This window comes from Lynx canadensis, chromosome A1 (assembly GCF_007474595.2).
Source record: "Lynx canadensis isolate LIC74 chromosome A1, mLynCan4.pri.v2, whole genome shotgun sequence".
Lineage (NCBI taxonomy): Eukaryota > Metazoa > Chordata > Mammalia > Carnivora > Felidae > Lynx > Lynx canadensis.
The window spans coordinates 139,158,126-139,170,758 of record NC_044303.2 but is presented as its reverse complement, the minus strand read 5'-3'; positions in this window follow the sequence as shown (position 1 = coordinate 139,170,758).

Genomic DNA, 12,633 nt, shown 5'->3' with positions numbered 1-12,633 from the left:
AGGACATGTAATCTCCCAGGAAAGATAGTGTTGAAGATCTCATTTTTTAGTTATCACTTCTCCTATGCTAGAGAAACAATTTTACTTCAAAGGCATAGACTAGGGGACGTTCCCTGTGAGTGTGAACGGATTTGAACAACTGGCTGGTACTCTGCTCCTTTCCGGTAAAATACCCGTGGGGGTGGGGGCAGGCCTTCTAGGGAGCACAGCTTCCCTGGGCCCCTGTCTTCCCCTGGGGGAAGGGAGGAGAGCTGTCCACTGCAGGAAGCCAATTGTCCTGGTTTTATCTTCTTCCTAAACGTGTGCTTCCTGGGTGGGAAGGCAAAGGAAGAGGAGACTCCCGCCTCCCCACCCCTCTCTTCCCCAATCTGAAAGTCTAAGAGATTCCCTCAGACCAGGTCAAGTCCCAGGTATTTGTTGGAGTTTCAGGGAAGGAGGAAACAGATCCCCCGTTTTGCCCCAGCCCTGGTCAATCCAGCAAACTCTCAAGGGTCCACAAGGAACCAGGGAAATGCTATTTTGAGAAGTGCTAATTTTTATCGGGCATGCCTTAATCAAAGGGCATCCCCCCCCCTTTTTTTTGCTTTGTTTTGTTTTCCTTTTTAAGAATAATCACTTCAAAATGATTAATGATGCCTGAAGCCACCAGTCTCGCTTCCTGCGGTGAAATGCAGAACTTTTGTGCATGCCTGGGTTTGTAGGAGGGTGTGCTCCAAACGGCAGCAACAGATAGTTTCCCATACTGCACAGACAGTTGGGTCTTTGTTCAGCAAATCTGGCTCTCTGGAGGAAATGTGCTACAGAATGGGGACCCTATCCCCTGCAGGGAGGGACGGCTCTGCTCCAGTTACGGAAGGGAAGGGAAATCCTTCACTTCTTAAGGTGTCAGAACAAGATTGCTGCTGGGTTAGCTGGAGCCTAATACTTATTTTATTTATTTTTTTTGGTAGGCGCTAAGAACAATGAGGAGGGTGTCTTTGAAAACAGGTGGGATTACTGAAGGATTACAATAGAGGGATAGGTAACACCAAAAGCCACCACCCTCTGGGGATGCTGCGGCCTTACTGGACCTCTAGGCTGAGCTGGGGGAAATAATTCCCAGGGGAGCAGCCTGTTCCTCCAGCCCATTTCCCAAGACCAGGCTAACCCGCTCTTATCCTCTCTTCACCGAGGACCCAGAAGGGGAAAGACAGAGCAGGTTGGCAGCAGCTGCGTTTGACATTTGTGCGAATCCTGTTCGGGAAGGAGTCTACGTGATCCTTGCTTATGAAAACTAAAACTAAATACACAGGACTGTGGATAGACTCTTTCACAGAGTTTTCTAAGTCTAAAATTTTGTCATGCAAATCCCCGCGCCCCTCTGCTAGCCTTCGTATCACTGCTCTGGAAAATGCGATATGGTGAAGTGAAAACGCAATTCCCCTTTCTGGAGCTCACAGCAACCTCTACCATGGTCCCTTCTTTCAATAAAGTGATTTATAGGGGAGCCGAACTGCCCATTCAGAAGGGCAGCAGATAACACGGTGAGGAAGCGGGAGGGGATGTATCACAGTGGAGGTGTGAACGCTAAGGGAGGTGTCCGTGAGAGCATAGGTGTCCACACGCGAATGCACAACATACATGTAACCAGCCTTCTCCCTTCTGGACAAATTAATGCCAGTAGGTCTGTTTCCTTGGGACCCACGTTTCCCACTCACGGGCGGCATCGGAGGCCCAGCAGATCGCAGCAAGGAAACGTGAAAGCATCAAGTATTGCTGTATGGTTATCTTGTATTAGAAAAGTCAGATGGCAGAAAACAAAACAAAGCCAAAAGATCTTCCCCAAACTCAAAGCTGGTACCGGCTCCTCCCGGGCTGAGCCGTTCTTAGGTTACACCGGGTAAACCAGGCTCTCATTTTGCAGAACCATGTTAGCATCAACTGTGTGAGAAATTGTAAGTAATTTTGGGCAGTGTGCCCAAAGGGTTGGAGCCAGGAAGACGGATCTTTATGTTAACAGGAAGAGCACCTGCCTGAGAAATCTGGGAACACACGTTTTCTTCCCACGACGCCTTCTCCATGTGAATTAATCTATTAGCTGGTACGTGTGTCGGTTTATTTAGGAGCATGTGTGCTGACAATTGACTTCTGACTGTAAAATATGGTCTTCGGGGAGAAAATGATTAATTGCCTGTTGCCTGCTTTAACGTGTGTGTGTGTGTGTGTGTGTGTGTGTGTGATGACAGTCACTGTTAGCATGTGTGTGTCTACAAAACTAAAGACAAATAATCGTTAAGAAACTGGAAGGTGTGAATAAATAAAAAAAGCTCTTGGTATTTGGACATTTGCGCCCTCTTTATGGACACGAGAGTCAAGGAAATCTCATTTCTTACTGAATGCATTGTTTCCAAATATAGAACAGGAGGCAACTCACGGCGGAAAAAAAACAATTCCAACCCTTGCGTTTTCGGTTTTATGATGAAGCCTACTTTCTTGGGAAGAAACTGAGGGCTGCAGACCTCTCACATGGTGTTTACCATTATCACCATCTTTTCATCTCTGTAGTTTCACTTTTAAAATGCTGTGATAGTAAACTCTTCATTTGACCTGGTAAGAAGGCAGAGACCACAGGTAGATGTCCCGAACAGGCTAGCTGATCTGATTTCCAAAACACAAAAGTGCATTTCCCAATAAGGATACTGAAATAAGGGAAAATGGCCACTGTTTCATTATAGAAAGGACATTTTTTAGAAGGCGGGAATATATAATCTCCTAAGTTGAAGAAATGTAATGTGGTGGGAAGCTCACAACGCTGCCTTCATCTTTCTCATTTTCCCTTCATGGACATTTGGGAAACCTTCTTTTGTATTTTTCTTCTTTTTTATTATTTCTTCTTTTTTCATGTTTTTTATTTTTGAGAGAGAGAGAGAGAGAGACAGAGTGTAAGGGGGGAAAAGGGCAGAGAGAGAGACACACACAGAATCCGAAGCAGGCTCCAGGCTCTGAGCTGTTGGCACAGAGCCTGACATGGGGCTCGAACCCACAGACCGTGAGATCATGACCTGAGCCAAAGTCAGACGCTCTACTGACTGAGCCCCCCAGGCGCTCCTATTTTTATTTATTTATTTAAACCTTCTTTTCTGTAAGTGCTGGAGGCAGCACATCGGAGGCTTTTGACACCGCATTAAGCATATCCTGACAGCAGTGGTGCTCAGAGTGAATTAAAGGGAAGAGAGGAAGGAACAGAGTGGCCAGTTTGGAGCCCAGCTCGTCCAGGGGGAGGAGGACAAGGCTCACTAAGTGTCTAAGGCCCTCTGCTAAGTGCATACATAAGCCATTACCTCATTTAATGACCATCTAGCTTCCAGAATCTGTTGAGGGGGAGGCTTGTTTCAATTCACATATGTTCCCAGGCTGTCTACACTGGGGTTCCGGAGAGTGACTGGGGCTGGGAGCTTTATGAAGTCGGCAGCGGGAGACTTGGAAAGGAGAATGCTGCTCAGACAAAGAGGCTGTATGGGAAGCTGGAAAGGGTGGTGGTGGGGGCGGGCGGTGAACTCGAGACTTAAAAATAAACTCGGAGAAGGCCGTGACACAAAAGGCAGGAACGTCAAGGCATCAGATGCCACAGAGGGGCAGGGAGTGGAAATGCGTAGCAGCCCGTATTGACTGTGCATATTGACTAGGGTGATTGGGAAATAATGTAACATCAGGAAAGCAATCCAGTTGGCACCAGAAATCCACTTGCAGAGGGGTGGGGACTGAGTAAGGAGAAGTTTAGGGAGAAGGAAAGCAGGGATGCAGGCGTAGAGAGCGGTTCCAGAAGGCAGCAGCGCGATAGCTGTATTTCCTACTTTTAGTGCAAAGACTTGAGCGTTCTTTCAATCACTCAACAAACATTCATCGGATATGTGTTACGTATCAAGGATTGTGATAAGTGCTGGAGACTTCGAGATCAAAGGAGCAGTCTCTGCCCTTCGAGAGCTCTCAGTCTGTGAACTTTTTGAGGGAGACAGAGATGTGGACAGATAATGCTAACGTTGTGGGGTAAGAGCTCTGGGGAAGGAGAGTTTGAGGCTCTTGCCACACAGGGCAAGAAGTATTCATCTTTCCCGGAGAGGGCCAGTGGCTGGGAACAGCATCACAGGGTTTGAGGCTGAGCTGGACTTTGAAGGATGACTAGGAGTTCTGTAGGCAACGGATGGAGGAATACCTTGCAGGCAGAGAAAACAGAGGGTGCAAAGGAATGGCGAGATGTCAGTGAGTTGTAACGCTGGATCGGAGGGCACAATGAGTCTAGTAGTGTGGAGGCGGGAGACATCTCACGAGTTTCCTACCATGCTGTAGACTTTGGATTTTAAGGTGTCAGTAGATCCAGAGGAAGCAGCCCGTTGAACAAAGATGAGGGGATGATAGCTGAGGGGGAAGGAAGAGAAGCTGAGTGAAGGGAAGAGTGATTCTGAGGTGGTGAGGAGGAATGTCAAGGTTGTGGGTGGGGGCTGGCCTTGATCGCCTCCACAAGGTAGTGGCTTTGGCCATCTGGCACTGAGGGCAAGACTGGGAGGGGGAGGGGGGTCTGGCAGAGCTGTTCCGGGGAATTCTAGAGAGAAACAAAAGGATCGCCATATTGTCATTATTTGAGATTCACAGACTTTCATCAGACACGTAACTGATCTCACTGACACCATCACCCCTACATCTGTTGTTCTGCTTTTAAATGAAGTGCGACCTTACTTTCCAATATCCATTTTCTGTAAAGATATCAAGTGCCAGACGCATGGCCGTTCTGAACAGGAGCCAAGGTATATTGATTACATACACTCTGTCTTCTTGTTGAGACTTGTTTATATTTCACAGAGTCAGACAGCAACCAACAGGAAGGACTCTTTATGGAACACCAATTATTTCTATCGGTGGGAAGTTTTCAATGAAGAAGAAAAGCAGGACAAGTATTTACACTCGGTATTTATCTGAAAGTGAATTCCTACCGAATTTTCTATCTCGAAGGGAAGAATGACATAGAAAAGGTAGTGTGGCTAGCATGAAGAGCACTGGGTCTGGAGTCCACAGGCTGAGGTTTTTGTCTGGGTTATACCATTAATAACTCTGTGACTGTGGGCAAAGTTTATTCTTGGTTCCAGTAGCGGCGGGGTTATAATTTTTCTCTCCCTGTTTCCCCACCCCCAGCATAATTATAGAAACATACTAATTAATGTATTAGAAACTTAAGACTTTCAGTTTATGATTTTATAGGTGCAAATAAACAACTTCAGGAAGTAATTCTAAATTCTATCCTTGTGCCCAATTTATGAAATGAAATCGACTAACATCTGTTTTATCAGTTCATGAAAAGCTAAGTCTGCTCAGGGGATTCACTAGTTTTAACACCTTAAGGGAGAAGGATGGTGAGACCGGAATTTGACAAAACCAGCATGTGGAGAATCAGAGCTGGAAGGACAGGTTGGAGGAACCGTATGTGGTAAAAGGAACATTGGCTTTGCAGATGTCTGATGTTTGCGGACGGTATCCACAAGGATTTTATCATGTAATTTAGATAATTTGCGGCAAGTTTTCAAATAGAAGGACATATGTATGAGTCCTTTTTCCCCATAAAAGAAGATAAAGGAAGGGGCGCCTGGGTGGCGCAGTCGGTTAAGCGTCCGACTTCAGCCAGGTCACAATCTCGTGGTCCGTGAGTTCGAGCCCCGCGTCGGGCTCTGGGCTGATGGCTCGGAGCCTGGAGCCTGTTTCTGATTCTGTGTCTCCCTCTCTCTCTGCCCCTCCCCCGTTCATGCTCTGTCTCTCTCTGTCCCCAAAATAAATAAACGTTGAAAAAAAAATTAAAAAAAAAAAAGAAGATAAAGGAAAAAGGAGGATAGTCTTTTCACAAGGATAGGGATGATATGAACTGCTCACCCAAGGACTTGTAGTTTTTTAGGAATCAACTCTGTGGTAGGCAGAATAATGTCCCCTGCCCTCCAAAAGAGATCGACATCCTAATGTCTGGAACTTGTGAATGTGTGGTTTTACATGGCTGAGGGACTTTACAGATCTGATTGAGTTAAGGATCTGAGATTAGAGACGATCTTCGATTGTCCAGGTGTGGTCAATGTAATCGCAGGTTCTTGTAAGAAAAAGGCAGGAATGTCAGAGTCAGAGAGAGGGAGATGTGACAACAGAAGGCAGCACAGGTCAGTGTGATGCCATTGGAGGAAGCAGGGCATAAGCCCCTGAGCCAGAGAAGCCCATGGACTCCAGAGACTGAAGAAGACAAGGAATGGATTCTCTGCTAGAGTGTCCAGAAAGGTTGTAGCCTTACCGATACCTGCATTATAGTCCCTCAGGCCCATTTTTGGACTTCTGATCTCTGATGTGCTAACACGATAAAGTTGTGTTGTTTTAGGTCAGTAAGTTTGTAACGTGTTACAGCAGCAACAGTGGGCACGGTGGCTGGCATGGGAGTAAGAACACAACCACTGGTTGACTGAACAGGTGACATCAGGGCCAGGTAAGGAATTTTCAAATGGATCAAAAGGGTGGGATGGATCAAAGGAAGTATATCTGCCATTTCTGGCCTGCTAAAAAACTGGAGGTCACACTTTGGTGATACCAACTGAAAGGGTTGTGAGGGAATGTGAGGAAGCATCTTTTTATCCCCACGTTCCTTGGGTCCAGCCATTTTCTTCTCTTACACTGTGGTCTGATCAAGTCTGGCATGAATAGTTGGCTTGTGTGGGTGATTCAAGCAGAGTGGGCTGTGAGGCCTTCTGAGGGGACCCATCCAAGAAAGATCTTCGCCAGCTCTTGTTTAACTCATACGCCCTGATAATGTGTTGGAAGCGTTATATAATCGCTACGTATACTCATTCCTCTTTCATGCTCTGTGTTGGGTTTCTTGGGGTCAGACCTTCTGGAGACTGCCCCTCAACTTCTGCTCTTGGGCCTGGGCCTGGGCCCAGCCTTCAGACCTTCTTTGATCTCTGGAGCAAGTAAGTCTTTTCTGTTCAGACCCCAGTTGCACCTTCTGTGAGCCTTCGGCTGAGTTCCAGTGAGAGTTACCTTCTCCATCACCGGGGTCTCACCAGGGATTTGACTTCCTATCTTCGGTCTCTGCACTTGACAATGCTTGAAAGGCTGCATGTACGTTTCATACTTTTGCGTATTCTCAACCTGCCCTTCTTGGATTCCTGTGTCTCTGGATTCTGCAAAGGGTCTGTTCGTCACTCTTGCTCCTTTCTTTTTTTTCCCCCTCTCTGTCCCGGATGACTTTATCAAAGAAACTCCACTCGGCTCTTTCTAGCACTTTCCCTTTCAGCACCAACCACCCAGGGCGCCCACCTGAGACTTCCTGGTCTACCCAGCCCGGCCTTCTTTTCTCCTGCTACCAAATGACTGTTTGGTAGGTCACACAGTACACTTTCATGGTGAAGACAACTTCATCCTTTTCCAAAGAAGTCCCCAGGGGGTTAAAAGTGTCTAACATTTAAAAGCACTAAAGGAAGAACATGGGGGTGTTGTGGCTGCAACTTCTGTCACTCTGCTGCTTGCCAGGGTGGGTAGAGTTAGCTGATGGTGAGGAAGAGCTTCCTACCTCCTCTCTCACCAAGCTAATGATGGCTCTTTCAAAGACACATGCTAGGGGCGCCTGGGTGGCTCAGTCGGTTAAGCGGCCGACTTCAGCTCAGGTCACGATCTGACGGTCCATGAGTTCGAGCCCTGCGTCGGGCTCTGGGCTGATGGCTCAGAGCCTGGAGCCTGCTTCCGATTCTGTGTCTCTCTCTCTCTCTGCCCCTCCCCCCTTCATGCTCTGTATCTCTCTGTCTCAAAAATAAATAAAACGTTAAAAAAAAATTAAAAAAAAAAAAGACACATGCTAGATTGAAGCAATGGCCTTCTCTGATAGACAAAGACATTTTTGGTAAAAATAATTAAAATCAAATGGAGGGCATATAACCCTAAGAATTGCAAGTAGGGACTGGCACAGATATTTGTATACCTATGTTCACAGCGGATTTCTTCACAATAGCCAAATGTGTAAACAACCAAAATGTCTACCGGTAAATGGATACACAAAATGCGGCACATGCACGCAATAGAACATTGCTCTTCCTTAAAAAGTGAATTCTGATATATGCTACGATGTGGTTCAACCTTAAAGACCTTCCGCTAAGTCAAAGAAACCAGGCACAGAAGGATAATTATTGTATGATTCCATTCCTAGGAGACACCTGCAAGAGTCAAATTCATAGAAAGTAGAATGGTGGTTATCAGGGGCTTGAGGGTGAGTGAGGGGAATGGGGAGCTATCGTTTCAAGGGTACACAGTTGCAGTTTGGGAAGCTGAAATATCTGTGGAGATGGGATGTGGTGATGGTTGTACGATACCCATGTACTTAATGCTTCAAAATGGTTAAAATGGTAAAATTAATGTATATCTTTTCACAAAAAAAATATTTAAAAAATAATATGGTGCCCGGGTGGCTCAGTCGGTTAAGCATCTGATGCAGCTCAGGTCATGATTTCACAGTTTGTGGGTTTGAGCCCCGCATCAGGCTCTGTGCTGACAGCTCAGAGCCTAGAGCCTGCTTCATATTCTGTGTCTCCCTCTCTCTCTCTCTCTCTCTCTGTCCCTCCCCGGTTCATGCTGTCTCTCCAAAATAAATAAGCATTTAAAAAATTAAAAAAAATAATATGGAAATTACGGCCTGCTGGCCTTTCCATGATTCACATTCACTTTTTGGTCAAGGTACACCTAAAAATGTCAAACGGGGCACAAAAATTGTTGAGATTACCTATCAGCGTGGTTCCTATTTTGTGTACTTTCTTCTTTCTGAGTAATGGTGAGAAAATCTTCTTCAAACAGTACTCAAGTACACCCTCCTACTGAGCAATTTTTTTCCTGTGCCTGTAGCACACTTATCTAAGAAAGAACACATGTTCAATGATTCGAATGTGTATTTACAAAAGTTACCAAATAAACTCGGTGACCATGGTAACACCTTGGAGCTGTGCTGGGTAACCCGGATTTTGTAATTCATGCCCACGCATGATAGGACACTTTTGTCCTGGGATCCTTTACTTCACATAGGAAGTTTGTGCCCTCTAGGTAGCCATGCTCCGAAATGGAGCTTTGATTGAAACAAAGCAGGCAGTCGGATTCCTCTTGGTTTAGGTGATGTTGTGGCCGATTGTCATGTGGAACTTCTGAAAGAGAGATACCATCTGGTCACCCTGGGAATGGGAGTTTGTTGTTTGGGTTGAATAAACGCAGATTTGGTGGCCAGATACCCTGAGCACTTGGTAGGCTTGTTGGGTGATTTCTAGGGAGTCACCTTGCCCCTCTGGACCTAGATGCAGTGGTGTTGTCACATCACATCTGCCCAGACTTCCCAGGGCAACCCAGGTTGTGTTTCTTGTCATAATGTGGGGTGCAGGTATGGCGAGAATAGAAGCATCTCTTTCGTGCAGTTTAAAATAAAAATAACGCCAGATTGAGATACCACCTCACACCAATCAGAGTGGCTAAAATTAACAACTCCGGAAACGACAGATGTTGGCGAGGATGTGGAGAAACGGGAACCCTCTTGCACTGGTGGTGGGAATGAAAACTGGTGCAGCCGCTCTGGAAAACAATGTGGAGGTTCCTCAAAAAATTAAAAATAGAACTATCCTACGACACAGCAATAGCACTGTTAGGAATTTACCCAAGAGATACAGGAGTGCTGATGTGTAGGGGCACTTGTACCCCAATGTTTATAGCAGCACTCTCAACAATAGCCAAATTATGGAAAGAGCCCAAATGTCCAACAACTGATGAATGGATAAAGAAGATGTGGTTTATATACACAATGGAATACTACTTGGCAATGAGAAAGAAGGAAATCCTGCCATTTGCAACAACATGGTTGGAACTGGAGAGTATTATGTTAAGTGAAATAAATCAGTCAGAGAAAGACAGATATCATATGTTTTCACTCATATGTGGAACTTGAGAAATTTAATAGAAGACCATGGGGGAAGGGAAGGGGGAAAATTTTTCAACAGAGAGAGAGGCAAACCATAAGAGACTCTTTTTTTTTTTTCAACGTTTTTTTTTTTTTTTTTTTTTTTTTTTTTTTTGGGACAGAGAGAGACAGAGCATGAACGGGGGAGGGGCAGAGAGAGAGGGAGACACAGAATCGGAAACAGGCTCCAGGCTCCGAGCCATCAGCCCAGAGCCTGACGCGGGGCTCGAACTCACAGACCGCGAGATCGTGACCTGGCTGAAGTCGGACGCTTAACCGACTGCGCCACCCAGGCGCCCCAAGAGACTCTTAAATACAGAGAACAAACTGGGGTTAATGGGCGGGGGGGATGGGTGATGGGCACTGAGGAAGGCACTTGTTGGGATGAGCACCGCGTGTTGTATGTAAGCGATGAATCACGGGAATCTACTCCTGAAACCAAGAGCACTCTGTATACACTGTTAGCTGATATGACAATAGATTACATATATAGATATTTTGCATTTCTCCCTAATCATTAATTCAGGACTGTTTAAAATATCAAATAGTAACTATTTCATAGTATTCTTCCTTTCTCCCTCCTTGTTTTCCTCCTTCCATCCTTCTTCCGTTTTTTCTTTGTTTTGTAATGCATGCATCCTGAGTGTTGCTTTGTCTGCTTTTCATGTCATCCAAAGGGGCCAAAACAAAATGCCAAATAAAATTATCTGTCCTGGTTTGTTGTCATGTCTTTAGGCGAGGATTATAGGTGGCTACAATAATATATAATGGGAGATGTAGAGGGTGGTGTAAGGAGTTGGCCTAATGGATGGTAAGCATCATTTGAAAATAGAAAATACAGGGAGGGTGTGAAGGCATCCTCCCCGACCGCCATTTTCTTTTCTGGCAACATTTCTCAACTCCTATACAGAAAAGACTTTCCTAGTAGAAAACGAATGGGGCCCCAAGGAAAACAGGCAGTCATGTAGTGCTTACTCTTTCTCTTTGAGATGGCCCGAGTGGCCTAGGTGGGGCTGGGCATTGTGCTTCCACCTGATCGATACCTTGCCCCCGAAGACGCAGTGGATCCACTGAGGCCGGAAGGCTGGGACAAGGGAGATCCCGCTCCAGGGCTCTTGTTATCACTTCCAGGAGAGACAGGAAGCGGGTCCTCTGGTTTCTTTCAAAGTTGTCCATATGACTCAGATTGGCATGATAGTAAAAGCAGTAGATACACTGTCCCTGAGTAAAGATTATGTATTTGGCCCTTTCTCAATGACCCAAGTGGAGGTTGGGTTTGGGTGATGGGAAACTCTTCTAGCAGCATTTGAGATGTTGCTCAATATGAGGAGTAATAATAATTACAGCTAATAGGGCAGCTAAGTGCTTTTTCTGCATCATCTCATTTCAACTGTATGAGGCATTGCTATTCTTTTCAAACATGTAAGATAGGTAGTATCATTATCCATAATATACATAGTATCTCCATTTTACGTATTCAATCTCAAATAAGTTATTTGCCCAAGGACAGGGTGACTAAGGGGCAGACTCTTCCTTCTAAGTCTATTTATTGCCTCCTTCTTTTACTCTTTTCAACACTATTAATTCTTATCTTTTGCTAAGAAATAATGAGATCCACTGTGTATATCAAGAAACAAAGTGAAGTCTTGTTTGAAAGCTATCTCTGGGAATTTGCTGCAGGTAAGAGAGGGAAGGTAGCTTCTCTGAGCCAAACGTCTTGTTGGCGAAAGCAGGAAGTACTTCCCATCATCTGGCATAAATCAGGCTTGATTAAATTTTATTGGGATGTGGGGGTGACAGTGAAAAACAGTTTTGAGGTATAGTTTTCTCGAGGTGATGTGGAGATAAAGTTTTTTTTAAGTGATATTTTGGTTTCGGCAATAATACTTGTACAATTTTGAATTCCAAATGAAAGGAAAAGCCAATATTATAGCGTTAACTAAGGACACAGAACTACCGATGAGGCAGGCAATGGCAGATGGCAGCCACCAGCCGGAGAGAAACCAGCTTAGAGCCCCCACGGGGCAAGGGAACCCCACTGGAAGAGCTCTCTAGCTGCACTGGTTATTCTCTGCTGCCTTCTCTCATTGTCAGCTCTGTGCCCTGGGCGCCTGACCTTGGGGACCGTGCCTTCCGGGCTCCCTTGCACTCCGTCTTCTGGTTGGGTTTGGCCAAGAACAGGGGGAAAGGCTGAAGTATCTCTCCCTACTTTGGTGATGTCTCCAGAGTTGCTGCCTCCTCTTTGAAGTCAGCTCCCCCGGGCAGCTTCTCCTCAATGGTTCTAGCGCAGAATGGACTCAAATAGCACTACCTCCCCTTCATGTTCCCTCAGCCCCAGGGATTGTAAGAGTGGCAGCTGTTGCTGGTCCAAAATTCCTCTCCATCCCTGTGAGTTCTGCTCTCTGGCCCCACTTTCCCAGGTGGTCCCTTCAATGCACCGCTCCTTTTGTTCCAGCCATGGTGGCTGAGGTCTCTTTATCGGCAAGACCGTGACTGAGACATCACAAATGGTGGTGCGTCTCAAATGGGACGTTCCTAGGAGTCACCTGGGGTCTGGTCAAATGCAGATTCTGATTCAGTAGATCTGGAGTGGGGCCCCAGAGTTGGCGTCTCTAACAAGCTCCCAGATGATGCTGAAGCTGCTGGCCTGG